This window comes from Nipponia nippon, unplaced genomic scaffold, assembly GCF_047370975.1.
Source record: "Nipponia nippon isolate SJK-2023a ecotype South Korea unplaced genomic scaffold, ASM4737097v1 scaffold_4, whole genome shotgun sequence".
Lineage (NCBI taxonomy): Eukaryota > Metazoa > Chordata > Aves > Pelecaniformes > Threskiornithidae > Nipponia > Nipponia nippon.
Window position 1 is genome coordinate 88,648,147 of NW_028262358.1, and position 17,618 is coordinate 88,665,764.

Sequence of the window (17,618 nt, forward strand, 5' to 3'; positions counted from 1 at the left end):
TCAGTCAAATCTGTTTTTCCATAAAATAGAGACAAATATGTTCTAAAATGAATCCTGCTTTCCCTATGGAGACTGGAGGCTTTTTTCTGGCTTCGTGGATTCCCTGTTGACATCATTATATGGATGTTAGGCAGGCACTTTTAGAAAGATTAGTGTGAGGGGAGGGAACATAAATCCAGACAGAATAAAAGAAATTTCCACTCCCATGACAACAAGAAAGTAAGGAGAGTGGCCATTTCTTGTACAAGAAGAGGAGCAGCTGCCTGATGGCATTTAACAATTCCCTTAGAAGGTCAATGTGCCATAAACTATAAGCCTAGAAATGTGTGGTCAGGATATGAGTACCTCCATTCACTACCAGAAATGGCTCAGCTGATTCAGAAAAAAAAACCCTCTTTGTATCTGGCAAAAAATCTTTGTATCATCGTCAGCTATTGCAATGAAATTACTTATGCATGCCCAGCTATGGATTACGTTACACAGTCACATATAGAAAAGAGCCCGAAATAAGACACTGTATAGGTAGCACAGTTTAACACAGGTCGTGCTTCACTGAAAAGGAAGTGGAGGTGGAAAATAGATGAACTGAGGTCAGTGCTGCATTAGGTGTCCGTCAGGCTCCTGTAGCAAAGTCCAAAGAATACACCTAGCTGTTCAACAGGGAATGAAATTTAATGTAAATCACGCTGGTTTTCATCTTTATAGTAGAGATTGCCAGCAAGATGATTTCCAGATGAACTTGCTCTCTTCCAGTCTCAGTGACTTTTAACAAATGAGAATAAAATTACCGTTAAAAGCAAGATTTCTACAGCTCTCCTACTTTCAAATGGGAGCTATCTGCATCTTTGTGTACATGCGGATTTATTCTAGCCCATGAAAGACTGTTAACTGTTTTGCATATGAAGAGCTCCATCAGGTTCAGGTTTCCTCGTGCAAAGTTAAATATGAACTTATGTATACACAAGGAATGTTTTCTATTCAGTGGCCAAAATCTTTTACCTAGAGCACCATAAAGTAGGCAAAGCATTAGTTCTCAGTTTTCATAGTAAGTGAACAGGGTCAGACTCTGCTGTAACTCAGAGAAAGACTCTTGCCAGATCCTATTCTATCAGACAGAATAGTTGAAACGTAGTCAATGACTTCAACATTTACAAATTAAAGTATGTTATAGACCAAGAACTTACTCTGGGGTTTGTTTGTTTGTTTGTTTTTCTACTGGCTGCTTGTCCATGCAGTTTATGGATCAGTGGGACAGTCATTCTTTTCAATGTATTTGCTTGTATGTGTGTGTGTGTGTGTGTGTGTAGGACAAAAAAAATATTGCTTGCCATTAGAAAAGTCTCTGGATTAGTAAGTGTCCCCATACTACACTACAATATAGGTCATGGAAACTACTAAGAGCTCAAAAATGTTCAGTGGAGCTGTCTGATTCAGGGGAAAAGGGTAAATCCTAGGAAAAGGTGCTGTGGAAGAAAGGACACAGAAGTTTGTTTTGAAGAGAACTGTCCTATGTCCTTTGAGTCAAGTGCTTTTCACTATTTGTATGCAAACAACAGAAACAAGCAAATGACTCAGGATAGACCTGGTCAAGGGCTAAGATCACTATCACCTAGAATCAGAAATGGATGTTCCCCCTTGGTAAAGCAGGGAAAGACTAGATGCATTGCAGATGTTTTACATCTTCTTGGCAGTGCAGCTAAATGAACACTCATTTATTCTAAGCAAATTCTTGTTTAAAGGTAGAGGCGAAAGTAAATCTATTCTCATATTTTCTCTGGTGGTCCATATGCTGTGTACGGCTGCTTTGATGTGTGCTGCTGTACTGGTTGTCTGTCAAATACATACAGCTCTCCTGGGAATGCAGTTGAAGGTGGAGAAATAACAGAAAAGACAGATATGTATTAAGGATGATTGACACTGTGTAACAATTGGCAAAAAATGTACACAAAAAGGGGTTTTTGCAGATCTTACTGGCAAAGAATAGCAAAGGAGGAACAGCAAGCATAATACCATCTTCAGCAGATATTTGTATCTGAGAAGCTTGAAAATGAGAGGCGATAAGGTAATGATGTTATTTCATCCACTAAGCAAACATACAGGCCTGTACAAGCATGGCCGCACTTCTGATGGCTTGACAGGCTTGACAGGACTCAAAGGCAGAGAGACAGGTCCAGGGCAAGAACAGGATGGCTCACCCTGCTCACGGGGCCAGGTCCCTTGGGACTATTCCTGCTACAAGATTGCAGCCAAGACCAGGCTTTGACCCTGCGCTCCTGTTAAACCTCTGAGCTGACGGCCTCCAGCTGCAAGTATCAGTGTCACAAATGTGTACAAAGCACCAGCCTTGGCAAGTGCCAAGGCCACATGATAAAGTTCATGAAGTAAAAGGGATCATGCAAAGGCCTTACACCACGTCTGACAGACAGCTCTGTACATAGCTGGCCACACGGTGACCTCAAAGTTGATTTGGAGCCAGTTGCTTTTCCTTCAAAGCATAAGGTTAGCTTAAATCTGTTTGGACTGAGGATTTAGAAAATGTGAGAGGGAGAAGGAAGGAGAAGTACTGCAGGCCAACAGCCAAGTTTAAAACCGAAAGAAGGGCAGAAATGATTGAGTATAATTCTTGGGAGAAACGTAGGCTGGAGTGCCTCAGTTCACGAGGAGACACTTCAGCAAATCTCCCCTTGGTAATGAGGCTGCAAAGCTGCAGAGGTTGGAAGGTCTTGGGTTTTTGACAGACTCTAGTGTAACAAACACCTCACTTGGAAAAAAAATTGGTAACAATTACTCCCTGTAAAGGATGTTCTTTCATCCCCGGATCAGAAATATCGCATTACAACTCATTAAAAAGATTCTCTCTGGGCTTCTGTCCTAAACTAGTGCCAAGCATTTGAGCAAACACAACTGCCACCATCAGTGCTGCCTTCTCAGGGAAAAATCCTTTGATGTTTGGTGGCTGTGGTAGCCAGCCAGCCACTAACACGTGTCTGCAGTTTCCTACTGCTGCCTACAAGGTATTACCAGGCTGAACAAAGCTGCATGGCTGCGAGCTGAGGTACCACAGCACAAGGTCTTCTAACCCTGCTCACCTCCCAGGCATTGCACGGTTCCGGGGTGGGTTATCCAAATGGGCTGTGGATGTGGGTATGATACAGGCTAGCTTTGCAAATGCTAGCACAGAAGCAGAAAATATTCTAGCTCAATCACAACAACGTCTTATGGCAGCACAGTGTCATTCGGCTTTTCCACCACTCCAGGCATCCAGGAAACTCCAGGCTTCTATGAAATTCAGGGGAAAAACAAGGCTGCTCATAACGGGATGGAGAGAGGCCAGCCTGCTCAGAGCAGAGTGCCAAAGCTGATAAGCAGGAAACGCGGAAGGAAGAGGCAAGCCTGAACTCATGCTCTTTTTGGGAGTGTAATTCCCTTACAGCAGGCTGCAGTGCTGTAACAATCCCTAATAAAGACTCATAGTCCTCCAGCCACCCATGGATTTGGATGCTGAAACCAATCACAAAGGAAGGAGTTAGTGAGGGGCTGCTCGCCCCTTTGCCAGTGCCAAGTCCATGTTAGCTAAAGCTGAAGTCATTCTGGCGTCAGCTGCAGAGGGGCTTGGGGAAACAGGTAAACAGCAATGTTGCATTTGCAGATGTCAGATGCCTGCAGGATTACGTTGGCCACTGGGCAGGGAGTTGAAGGCAGGTACCTGCAGAAACAGGCAGCACGTAAATGAAGCTATTGTGATTTGGCTCTAAGATGAGGAACACATGGTTTCTCTGCTGGGAAGGTAGCGGAAGGGTTGCGAGGGACATGCAATTTGGTAGGTCTCCTTGGGGCAGCTACTCATGCTGCAGGGTATGTCCCACACAAACCCCAGCTCAATCCCCGGCGTGTTTCACACCCAGTACTTCTTGCTCCAGGCAGGAGTTTCAGGCCCAGCTCCATGGACATTGAGTCCATTGTGCCACCACACGACCTGGGGTCGGGCTTGAGAAGCACTTGGTCCACTTCCCTTACCAACTCACTGTGAAGGGAAGGATGAAGAGGCTTTTAAGTACTGACTATTCTTTCTTTGGAGACCCTTCCTGGCCTCAGTGCTGGTAGCTAGCTGAAACTTTTGGGTTTTCTCCTAGGAGAAACTGGAGTTTTAAGAGTGCACTTCTGTTCCATTCACTAGATAAAATAGGGACTTAACATTTCGTATCTGGAAAAGATCTATCAGACGTTTACTTTGTGCCTCACCAGGGCAGGATTACTCACTATTTAATACTACTTGGCACTCACATTGTGCTAGTTAAGAACAAAGTAAAGTACTGTACAAATATTAATTAACCTTCACAAGAGTATGAAAGGCTCAGTTTTCAGAGGGGAAAACCCAGAGGGCAGAGATTTTAAGCAAGGTCACACATACAGCATCACTATTTCAATAGCTTCCACTTTGGGAGAAGATCTTCAAGAGGAGGGGAATAACTTGAGGAATGAGGATCTAGTGAGGACTCCTGAAATGGGTGATGGGTGAAGAAGGGGAGAAGCCTTTTGCTGAGCCAAGCAAAGGAGAAATGTCTCAGGGATATTGGAGAGCAGGGGTGGGCTGCAGAATACGCTCAAGGCCAATTATAACAGGTGTGCAGGTGTGCTGGTGAGGTCAAACCAGAGCGAACGGCTTCCAAAGCAGCCCTGACACACAGGGATTAAAATAATTGAAAGGTTCCTGTGCTATAGCACCAAGTATAAGGTGTTAGGCTTCACCTATATTGGTCAAATAACTGCTCCAGCAGTGGCACTTCAAATGTCAGCACCTGCCAATATCTACCATTGAGTGGCTAGCTCAGCTGAGGCTCTGGCCCTCAGATGGGAAGTGTTCCTTTGTGATCAAAAAAGGAAATATGATGGTAAGCATACTGGGAAATAATTTTAAATGGTATCAAATGTGTATCCCCTTTACAAACAGATACAGCAGAACCTAGTCTTAATTTCACTGGCACTCAGCGTATGGAACTACCGTGCAGAGACTGCAGTACATTGCATGGTAATACTGAACCCACAGGCTTCTAAAAAAGATGTGAAAAATACATTTTAAAAGAATTGTAAAATGTATTCCACAAAATGAACTCTTTTTTTTTTTTTCTTTTTTCCTGGAGAATACTTTTATAAATTAATAAACGAACCCTTACAAATGTTCTCTCCTGAGACGCTGCTTACCTTTGCACATCTGGTACGAGACTTGGAAAGAATTTAGTGCAGGTGCCAGTTGAAAAAGTCACCTGCAGTCTTGGGATTACTTCTGACTTCCTACTTTCTTTTTAAAGCAAAAGAATAATGCAACTTGACAATATGGTATTACTTCACTGCCCAGAAAGGCAGTTTTACAAGATTCAGTGCCTAAATAAGATTTTTAAATAGTTTTTACTGCTTTTCTTAGTACACAGCCCTACAAGCTACTGCTCAGGCAGGAGGCTTATTGAATAGCATTTTACCTGGATAACAGCAATATCAAAGGTATCCAGCTATGGGTTAAGCCTGGTTTCATTGATCTGCCATCTCTCTTTAAATCATTTTGCCATTCTGCAGCAATTCAACTGTTTCTTTCTAGTGTCTTTGAATAGCCAACAATTATGTATGTAGAGATCAAGAGGAGTATATTCATGGAATAAGGCTGGCAGCCTTTCTTTGAGGGTGGGGGAAAGGTGGCCACTTACAAAGAGATACTCATGAGAAGTAAAATGACACGCTTTCCTGTCAAGGACAGTTGTAGAGTCAGAAGCACAACTCAGACTTTCTGGCTCTGAGACCGGTTCAGAATTAACAAAACAGAATTGACTTGAAGAATGATATTGCAAAACACGGTACTGTCAAATAAACTATGCAATTCTGCCACATTTTATTATCTTTATAAATAGCCACTTTAAACACACCATTCAGTGAACTAATATATCCTGGCAGACTATTTTTCTTAGGTTGTGGAGTATATTAATGTATCACCCCAATGTATTAATATTGTGGTTTATTAATATATCAACTGCAATGCTTGATTTGGCCAATTCTGGAGCATAATTTAATTGGCTTGCTGTATCTTAGTTACTTGCAAGTTCATTACAGCAAGCTTCCTCCCTCTTTAAACTACAGTTCTTCAGCAAATCTTTCTATAAGTGAAAATGTAAATTTCAATGTCTGCACTCAATAAGGTATTGCTAACTCCATCAAAAATTTCTGTCTATCATAATACCATTTGGGAAAACTAAGCCTATTACGAGAAAATTCAGCTTTTTTCAATTTTCAGGTTTGCATTTGAAAAGTAAGCCATTAAAATAATAGATGAATGCTGTAGAGCACAGATTCCAAGTGACTCCTACCTATAGATACATGGGATAACTTAAAAACTGGAATCAAATCCTTCATAAAGGAATGGCTATAAGACAAGCAGACTTCTCCAAAATGCTGTTTATGAGGAATTTCTAAGACTCAAGGATAAAAATGAATTTTAAATTCCCTTTTGGTAGGTGTAAATAACTTATTCAAGACCAAAATTAAGAACAAACGCTATTTTGTTGTACCCTGGGTTTGTCCACTGAAGTCACTGAAATGCTACCGAGAACATAATTTGGCACATGGTGTATTTGTTACTTTACACTTGCATATAGTTCTTGCATGACAGTAATAGGAATAATTGCAACTGTACACCTGCAGAAATTTGCTCTTTTTCCACTGATGAATGTCTGGGGTGATTACATTGATACCTATTGGAGGATCCTAATTCAGCAACAATGTCAGAGCCAAATTTGCTACCCCACTGTTTAGTTCTTCACCATAGTCTTAAACTTCTCAGTGCACTGGAAAATGTTATGAGGCAACTGCTGAGTTACTGTAAGTTTGGCACACAGCATTGGCCAAAGAGCAAGGCTGTAAAAGTGGCTTTAAAAGGACCTTACAAGAACAGGTATCCCTCAGTGATACAGCATTCCTGACACCCACGATAAGCTTCTGAGTCCAGAAGCCTAAAGATAACCAGGTTGATTCTGGACGCCAGAACTCCCTCCAGCACCCAGGTGTACACTGGTATGCATAGCACAAGTGACAACATGCCACCTGATGTATCAGGCAGAGAGACTGAGCACGCTGCTGACGTCTAAAGTGCTTGCAGTTCCCAACAATCTTTTAATTTTCAGGCTCCATATCTTTGTGATCAGTTGTGCTGGTTTCAGCTGGGATAGAGTAAAATTTCTTCCTAGTAGCTGGTATAGTGCTGTGTTTTGGACTTAGGATGAGAATAATGTTGATAACACACTGATGTTTTAGTTGTTGCTAAGTAACGTTTATACTAGTCAAGGGCTTTTCAGCTTCCCATGCTCTTCCAGGTGCACAAGAAGCTGGGAGGGGACACAGCAGGGACCTCAACTGACCAAAGGGCTATTCCATACCATATGATGTCATGTGCAGTGTATAAAGCTGGGGGAAGAAGAAGGAAGTGGGGGATGTTCAGCGTGATGGCGTTGGTCTTCCCAAGTAACTGTTACGTGTGATGGAGCCCTGCTTTCCTGGAGATGGCTGAACAACTGCCTGACGATGGGAAGGGGTGAACGAATTCCTTGTTTTGCTTTGCTTGCGTGTGCGGCTTTTGCTTTCCCTATTAAACTGTCTTTATCTCAACCCATGAATTTTCTCACTTTTAGTCTTACGATTCTCTTCCCCATCCCACCAGGGGGGAGTGAGTGAGCGGCTGGGTGGTGCTGAGTTGCTGGCTGGGATTAAACCACGACACCACTTCATGCTTGTTCTTTCACCTAACAAGCCGTCCTGCCTCCTTGATGTTTACACTCATGTGTTTATATGCAGTCTCCTGTTCTCTCAGCATTCATTCTTCTAGTGCAAGCCAGCCAGGCAGTTTTAGGGTCTGCTAGTATGAAGACTTCCCCCAGTTCCTCATACTGCAGTAGCTGCTCTTTATGCTTTTCCTGGGTCGATATCCTTTTTCTGGGACAGGAATGACCAGCACTGTTGCATTCCCTGTCAGTGCTCACCTGCTGTTTTCAGGGGCATTAACATTACATGTTCTGCCTGTTGCATCAATTGACATATGTGTTCCATATTGCAGATGTCTGTTTAAATGTATTGCGAGACTGACTGTATCAGACTAGGAGCTTTTAGCCATCCTTTGCTCAACTACTATGTTCTCTCACCTTCTGCATACTCTGGTTTACAGTGGAAGCATTTTTGATCCTAATGCCATGACCCCAGGCACCGGGGAATCAAAAGGAGCAAGAAGATGAAAGCAGAGACTGTCACATGTCCCCTGCTGAAGTAAGCCATGGTGCAGATAAGCTATTACAGCAGCTGTCACCTACTGTGCCCCTTGGCTGCAGACCGTTCCTCTTGCGGCAAGGGTAGAAGGGCACATGCACTTGAGCCTCAGGTGTCCCACTTCAGTCTGGTAACTTAGCTGAAACATCTAAAGAAGTAGCCCACGCTAAACTACCAGGCTGTAAGCTCTGGTGACTGAACTGGGGAAGTATATCCTGTCCTCCAGCTGTAATAGAGCAGAAAGGTTTGCTGGAGGGAGAGGAGAACAGCTGGAGGCAGTGTCAGCTTCAATTGCTCCAGCAAGAATCAGCACTGAATTTCTGCTAGTGCCTTTCGTGGGCCTGCTGTCATCATCATCGATAAGTGAGGAAGTTAGTCCCTCAGCTCAAGAGATGGAGCTCTCTTTTATGGGACTGAGACCTCAGTATCCAATCCTGGCCAATAGTCCTGCCAGAGGGAATGTTAGCCTTGGCTGCAGAGAGCAAGAAGCTCATTTGCCTTTGAAAATCCAATATAACCCTCTCTGGGTGTAAGAACTTGACAGCAGTGTAATAGACATGTGTGAGTTATTGATTTATCCTTCAGCTTCTGGTCTGTCCTTCATTTTATTAACCTCACTTTATACCACAGGTTTTATGACTGATAGAAAAATATAATTCTATTTCCATTCTCAGGAAATGTTCCTTGTGCCCCTTTCCCTAAAGGAGACAGGTGATCTGTGACACAATCTCTGTACAAAAACATGGTGCACTGCCAGCTGAGACTATGGGTGCTTTTTGATTTTCACCAACATCTCTGATCACCTGTATCATCCAGAATCTGCTTTTTCTCCTCAATTAGACAATTGGAGCAGTTTAAAAAGAAGTGCAGATGTTGAGTAGCTAATAACAAACATGCCTGTCGCTCATGTGTGAAGAAGGATATTTGTACGAAGACCAGCTGTACTCCAAATACTTGTTCAGACAAACAATTGCTTTTGTGAGTGCTCACAAATAAGGATGATGGTCAAGCTGGACAACAGCTGCTTCAAAGATGAACAGATATCCATATTTGGCCAGTTCTGTTACTCACTTGAGTTTTCTATTACATTTGATCTGAAACATTGAAAATATATTCACTAGCTGCTATTTCCCATCTCCTGTTTGCTGATGGATTCCTCCTGCATGATGATTTGCTACAATATATCACTGAAAGATAATGACACATTGCTTAAGCACACTACATTCTCATAAGATAACACAATAAAAAAATAATAATACATAGTTTGTACCTATATCCTACTTCTGCTGTCGGTCACTAAGATTGATGGACTGTCTTCTGTTTCTTTCTTTTCATTCATGATTGTGTTTTTGTTCAAATCATTGATTTATCATGGATCTAATGATTCTTTTCTGGTTTTCAACTTGAAAAATATCCATGCCCTGGCTCATTACTGAAGTATTTGTCATCAGAACAACACTATCAATCATTTTAAGTTTAAGATCAGACTGGGAAGGTGGAGGAAAGTCTAGATGATTTAAAGACAATGTGCAGAAGAGATCTGAAAAACTTTTCTGCTGTAGAGAAAGAATTTATTTAGACAATAACAATAAGGCTTTACTGGAATTGGCGTTTCTCTAGAAGGCAGGTACTGTGAACTGTGGATGTTGTTAGAACAACATTATGGATGGGTTTATGTGTGGAGAACTCTGGAGGTGTCTACCCATGGATTTGGGTATTGTATTGCCAAGAAAATAATGTATCAGCCTTAGCTTTGTTTTTCTTGTTTAAACTCAATGGCTATCAACAGTTGTTAATTGAAGAATTCAAAGACAGACCTCCTGGAAAGACACCTTTGCTGATGTGAAATCAAAAACATGGCTTATCTCAGCACGGGGAGAGGGGAGGAGAGTCAGGGCTTGTCAGAGTCACACGGAAACTCCACAAGAGAGAGCTTGGCCGTAGGTTGGACCGTGGTAGAGACAAGTTGGTTAATAGGGTTCCTGGCTGGCCAGGCGTCCCAGGCTTCTGCTCTGACAATCAGAAGCTTGAAATTCAGCCATGGAGTCAAGCAGAGAGGTCAAAGATACAGCTTGCCTGTAATTATATGCCTGTTCAGGGTCTATTTAATCCCCCTGCTCTGGCTGTTGACACATAATCCCAGTCCTGCCTTCTGGAGGTGTCTTTACAAGACAGGAACATACAACAGTAGATTGACGAAAGCGAGCATCATTGATTCTCACTTTCCAGTGAAGTCCAGACACTTTGATATCTAGTCTGAATTTCATGGGCATGAAAACTACTGCACTCATGAATTTCAAAACAGGTTGTGATATATATATATATGAAGATGATCTTGCAAATTTAACTCTTTTTTTATGCCCAAGGAACACAATAAATAAAACAATGCAAAAGCCATATTGCCTTTTGCATGATAAATCATTTCAGCAATTTCAGACTCTTCCATTTTAAAAAGAGCAATATATGGGAAAAATACTTAGGTTCAAATTAATCCTTATTATAGAATAATATTTATCGATTGCATTTTTGTGAGGAGAACTTTCTTGGTCTATAAGGGTCAGGTGAACATCTAGTCTCCTTCATATCTGTACTACCATAACATGTCCTTGGTGATACCATAAAGGTATCACTGAAATACAAATCTTACCCAATCTTGTTAATGTGCCACTTAGCTGGTGCCTAACATACTGTCAAGTGTGATTTACTAGGTTTGGACTGATATCCGAATTCTCAGAAAAGTCTAGAGAAATTTTTCAAATACATTTTAAAATTTATTTTACTGAGATACTGCCACTGATATCACGAGACAGAAAAATGTTAACATTGTCTTTTTAAATTAAGAACTTGAAATTCATATAGTTAAAATTAAAAAATAAAGAAAAAGTCACAGCTAGCTTCAAACATTCAGTTAAAGATGCTCAAGCTGCTAAGTTAGCTAAGGCTGGCAAATTTTGCCAGATCAACACAGGCTTTTCAAAACTGAGCTTAAAAAACAACAACCTGAGGGAGTAATGTTGTTGACTGATTAAAATCTAGAAATGTATACTGACACACAGCAGGGAATTAGTGATAACTCTTGTGTGTAGTCTTCATGTCTGCGATATGCTCACAATTCACTTAATATAAGAGAAAATGGCCAGCTGGTCCTGTTGAATTGAAGACAGCAAGCTGTGCTCCTCTGGCATTAAGCTCAGGAAAAACACTGTTCTTGAAAATTTAACGTTTCAAAATTACTTGAACTATTCTGTATTTTTTCCCAAGTATTTCCATAAATGACTGACTCTTGTAGCTCTGACAGATCTTTGAAAGAAGTTTCAAATTGTGGTCAGAAAACATACCTGTTCTCAGAATTTATTTTGCAAAGAAGAAAATGTACCTGATTTTTTAATGTACTGTAAGGTGAAAATAAGACAGAAGATTAATAATCATAATATCAAGTTTTCCTTAGCAGATGGACTATATATTGTTGCTTCATATCTTGAAAATTGTTGAGTAGAGCAGTATTATTGTAGTAACCAAGTTCTTGTACTTGGCTACAATAATGGCATTTGCCATTGTCTTCAAGTAAGGGTGGGAAATAAAGACAAAACCATAATTAGTATCCAAACTTATGGAGCAGTTAGATACAGAAACTAGTGTAAAATTATTTGTCTCGTATATGTTGATCCTTTGAGACCGCAAATTGTTTGTCTCACCATTCTACTTAAATTAATTTACCAAACATAAAAACACGGACTCATTTGGAAAAATATTATAAAAATAACACCAAAAAGTCCCATCAATCCTCACAGTTTACATTCACTTTATATAATGCTTATGTTATAAAATAGAAAAGAAGCACAGGTATTGCAGGCAGCGTGTGGATGAAAACTAGCTGCCCTTTTAGAAGCATTTGTCCTCTACACAAGTATTTTTTTCTTCCACCAGTGAATCTGTACAAAGGTTTCCTGCACAGGGAATAAATTAATGGATCTATTTAAAAAGGACAAATATTATATTGCAAGCCGTGCTCATGCTATCACGGCCAAACAGATGCTAGAGGAATAGCATTTGGACATTGTTTTTGCAGAAACAAAAGGTTTATCATTGGAGTGGTATAACGTTAACAAGAGTGCTGACCTACTTACACACCATAACACTCTGAGTAGTGTCTGGGGAGACAGGAGACCCTGGAGCAGGGCATGTTTTACAAGCCAAGTCATGAAACTATGACCAAGAGCACAACTTTCCTTGTAGCAGCTATTTATCGTTGACAGAGAAATATTGGGCAAGTTTATTTCCATCTCAGTACAGATATTTAAGGTTTAGTTGTTTAATTCTCCACTGATTGCTCTAGGCTTCCATTACATTCGTTGGAGAGCAACCCACACATGCGATCTCTCTGACCTACTTTAACTACCTGCTTCCAGATGAGATAAATTTCTCCCTGGATGTGCCGCCTTCTCCCAGCTGCCTATAATGGGAAACAGGGTAAATAGCTGAGAGTTTGACAACTAACTTTTTGAGACTAAGTGTGATAGATCTCACCCATGGTCTAAGAGTGCCTCCATGACTTACAAATATCTGAGCTAAGTCATGTAAAGAAATGAGCACTTTCTCATGAGTTTCTTATGAATGTGACTAATGAAATGAACGCTAGTTGAATTGATACAGGATCTGTCCACGCTGCACCGCAGACTCTCCCTGGTAAGCAAATGGATGAACTACCCGTCTTTTCCACTTAGATATTCTCATAATTTACCTCATAGTGAAGCCTAGACGTACCTGAAGTGGAAAGTGTGGACAGCATCACATCTACTCAACATGGTGACAAAGGAAAGGCGTACCCAGCATAGAGAAAATAAGATAGCTGAACTAATCTTATTGAAAATGGTATATGTCTGTTATGCAAAGACATCTTCTCTGGGGCATTAAGACCCAACTGCTATTTAAAGTAGTTAATGTTATTTTCTCTAAGGCTCTAGAATACATATACCAAACCAGTAAATGACGCTCTGCAGTAGCATAAGGAGGTTATGAAAAAATGGTTGTGTGTTATCAAAATTATACAAGAATACAGACAAATTTACTATTAGGCACAGTTGCTTCAGCGCAGGTGATTCTGTTGCTGGTGAGTAACAAAGTGTGACAATGACACAGAGGTACCTAGTTAGCAGCACATTATCTCAGGGCAGTAGCACAGCAGTGCATCACACTTGCACATCACTGATGGCATATAAAAAAAAAAAGCTGGTTTTTATCATTCTGCAGAAAAAAAAAGGTAAAAAAAGGGGAATAAAATAGTTTAAACTGAGCTAAATTTTTTGTATTAAAAAAAAACCAAACTAAAACCCCCAGACTCATGGGTGAGCTACAGTCAGCTTTAAATCCTATCAAAACTCCCATCAACAAAATCTCTACAGCTTTTTAACTTAGTTTGAGAGGTACCTGCTGTGGCATGCCATAAAACAATAAGGGAAAACTAGTTCCTGGGTACCGTTACCCATGTGTTTCCAAACTATATCTACTTCTTGGGCTGGGTTCCCCTTAACAAGTCAACATGCTGATGAATGGCTAGGTTTGATAGCATTTCTGCTTGTTCTGATGGGGGTTTTTTTATAATCTTCCCTCTTAAAAAAAAAAAAAAAAAAAAAAAAAAGGTTATTTAGACTCTTAATGTCTTCATAACAAATTGTCTTGCTTGGGAGGAAGCGTTAAATTCAGTTTACCTAGGGACAGAAGAGAGAAGATTTAAGAAGAAGTAAATCTCTAGCATGGTTCAGAGACGTTTTATTTCTCTGTGTCTTCTCTTATATGAATCTGCATTAAATCTTCACCTGGAAAATGCTGAACAAAAATGAGTGCAACCCTGCCTCTTTATGAGGCTGATCTTGTTCCTGACTTGGTGCTCTGGATCCAAAGCCTGGCTTTCCAGTGGGTGCTAGGCAAGGCACAGATTTGGTAAATCCAATTATTTTCTAGCATACACATGAGATTCTAATACATGGACTTATCCTGCCCAATGTCCTAACTCCCACTTCAGGGAGACAGGTGCCGTATCTCAGCTCCGGAGTCAGTGTTGTTCTGGTTTACGTTGTTTGGAGGTTAGCTCTTCAGGGGCTCCTATTTGGCACACTTTGCTCATGGTAAGACACCTGGTATTTCTGCAACACTATATAAATATTATGACAAGCTCCTGATACACCTTAGTTGCTCTCATGTCTGAACCTCTCCTGTAAGGTCACACATGGCTATGTGACTTTGATTTCACATGCTTTCCTGAGGTTTAGCTCTGGATTGAATCCTACTCGCCTGCTAAAACAGTGAATCCCCAGGGCCTGCCCAGTAACTGGTGTGGTTTTTATAGGTCTATATAGCACGCATAAATGACATGTGCTTGGTTTATAGCAAAGCATCAAGCCTAACTAGCCAGTGAAGAAACCAGAGCTGTTAGCATAGCCTTTGAGTATATCACTTGCTAGTATTTGCATTTCAGCAGCACACAAAGGCTCAGCCAAGACTGAGATCTCCTGTGCTGATGCTCCACTGGTGCCCAGGCAAACTCCAGTCCATGCCCAGCCCACAGGCAGTGGAAAGGTGGGAAGAGAAGCGACAGCATGCGAGATGCACATACTTCGCTTTTTAGAGACAGAAGTAGCGCATCAGCTCTGATTCAAAAGCAAAAGGGCTCTGTTGCCACAGTGCTGATGGACCAGCGCTGTGGCTCTGAGCTGAGCTGCATTCTCGCAAGTCAGAGCAGGGGCAGAATGGGACGTGTTGGGGCCCAAGCAGTGGGAAGCTGTCCAAGAGGGCATTGCAAAGGCACCGAATACGTGGCATTGCAGTTCACAGTTTGGCAGACCAGGGAGAAGCCAAAAAAAACCAGAAAAAATTAAAAAAGAAAAGCACCAGGTAGGGTGGTTTTGGTTTTAGATTTGTCATAGCACCATATGGTGAAATCCTGATGCCCTAATTCACTTGGTGTTTGCATTACTTTGTAAGCAAGCAGTTATAAATTCAGCCTGAATAAAGGCGAACAAGATGTGGTACACAGATATGCACACTGAGAAAGTCTGATGTCATGATTTTGCTGGAGAAATTTTGGGCTTTTCAGCATGTTATTGTTTTGTTAGTCTTTTGCTGCTCGTATAAGCCTACAGTGTTTCTGTAATTAAGTTTACAGGCTCATACCTTTGACATACAGACAGAATTATTTCTGTTCAATATGCTGAGTTTCAGTCTATTAGTCAGCCATAATATATCCTAATACGCAAGACTGAAAACCCCAAATGAAGACAAATAAAATATATACATACTTGTCTGTGTGTGTATACATTTCCCTCTTTTCTAAAGCTAGTTAAAAGATTCATAAAGCTATTTATTTTGTAATTGAAAAAGAAAAAGGATATTCCTTTGAGAACAGCAGAAAGCTAAAATAATGCTCCTCTGCAGAGCTTTTTATTCCTCCCATTGCAGACACCACTGAAAGCAGCTAGCAGCGGTGAGATTTGCTGGTGAAAATTAGGCTCTGAGCAGCACAACCTGAGAACACTGCCCATGGCTGATAATAGATTGTCAACATTTGGACATGTTAGATACTGAAAAATATACTTCAAACCACGCTGCAGGGAGTCTTCTTGTCAGCTTCTAATTTCTGTGACTTTTTTCTCTTTGCACTGAAAAACACAACCTTCCCCTAACTCTTCCTACCTTTGCTCTTTTTTAATGCTGAGACTTAGATGCAGTGTGCTCAGCGCAGCCTGTGCAGGGCAATCATAATGTGAAACACATGTAAGATTTTCTTGCCTTTCATTTCCTTCTGTCCTTCATATGGCTGCAACGCACAGCTCCCAAAGGTCTTCAGGCTTTTTCAGTTCTCAGGGCTCTTCTGAGTTAATGAGTGCCTGGGGGCAGTCCTCGCTCCTTGTGTCAGCTATCACAATGTGCACACCATTTGCAGTGTCACCATGCTGCATCAGGTGCACTGTTTGTGGTACTTATCTCCAAAATTGTTTGGCCAATTTTATTCCAGTGCATTTCAGGGGGATTCCTACCAGCTTGCTGTCCGGTTGCTCATGATTGCTAGCCTAATCTAGCAAGGACAAGGGAGGCTAAAGGAGGACTTGGATTATGGCTGTGAGGACTCTTCATCTGAGAGTCACTTGTCTCTTCATAATGAAGACCATTAATCTTCCAGGGTTTCACTGTGTATCTCTACCAGCCTCTCTTTTCCCTTTCCTGCCATTTACAGTGTTTTCCCTTTTGACTCCACCTGGTTCTGGACACCCCTTCAGTGATGCACACAATAGTTGATATAAAGTTTACTTCCAAATTGAGCCCATTGATTTCTGCTGCTGCTTTTACTTTCTACATGCTCCTAAACTTTGCTGGTTCTACTTTAGAGTGAAACCCAAAGTCCCTCACGAGGAAATTTTTAGTCAGCAGATTTGGGGCACCTTGAAGCAAAGAGCGGAAAGAACATGTTGCTGTTCCCACCACCCACCTGGCTCTGGCTGAGCTCAATATTAAAACGCTGCTCTAAACAGAAGGAGCAAATTAGCACAAGAAACTCACGGAAGCTTCTTGTTAGCTCAGAAGTCCCAGGCTAGCTTCTGGTTTAGCTGGAAGCTAATCTTATGGGATGAGGTCTCCATGTTGACAGCCCTGCTTGAAAAAGGGTATCGCAGAGGGTTTTCTGGGGACACAGCAGGGAAGTGTTTTAAAATATGGAGCTCTCAAAGCCTAGTACATCTCAGCTGTTCAACACTAAACTGAAACTAATCCACAATAATCCGGCAAATCTTTATGTCCTTAGAGAAGGCAGAGCCGTGAGCAAGCACTTTGGTGTTTCTCATTCTGCACCAGTAGAGGTTTAATTTTTAATCAAACCAATAGAGGTTTAATTTTGAGGGCAATGTGCTGTCTCTAGCCTTTTTCTGTTCAGTGGACATGAATCATCCGGCCTCAGACCAGCCCGTAGTTGGCTGCCTGTCGTCACGGCACTGGGCATCAAAACGCCATCGCCCTCTTGCCTAACCCACTCCAAAAGAGAATGAAAAGTAAAGGGAGAGAAAATGTTTTGCAAGGAGCCACAGAGGATGGAAACACTGGCAATCTTCAGCTCTTGCCAAAATGAAATCTTCCTGTCCTGTGAAAGGACAGGAAACCGAATAGCTGGGACCTGCAGTCAAATCAACAGCGGCTGGAGTTATACAGTGCTTCAGGCCACATTGATTTAGGGATCTAAATATGGGTCTAGGTACCTAACCTCAGGCATAATGACAAAGCTCAGACCATAAGCAAGCTTCATCTCATTTTTTTTATTAAGATAGCAGCTTGCT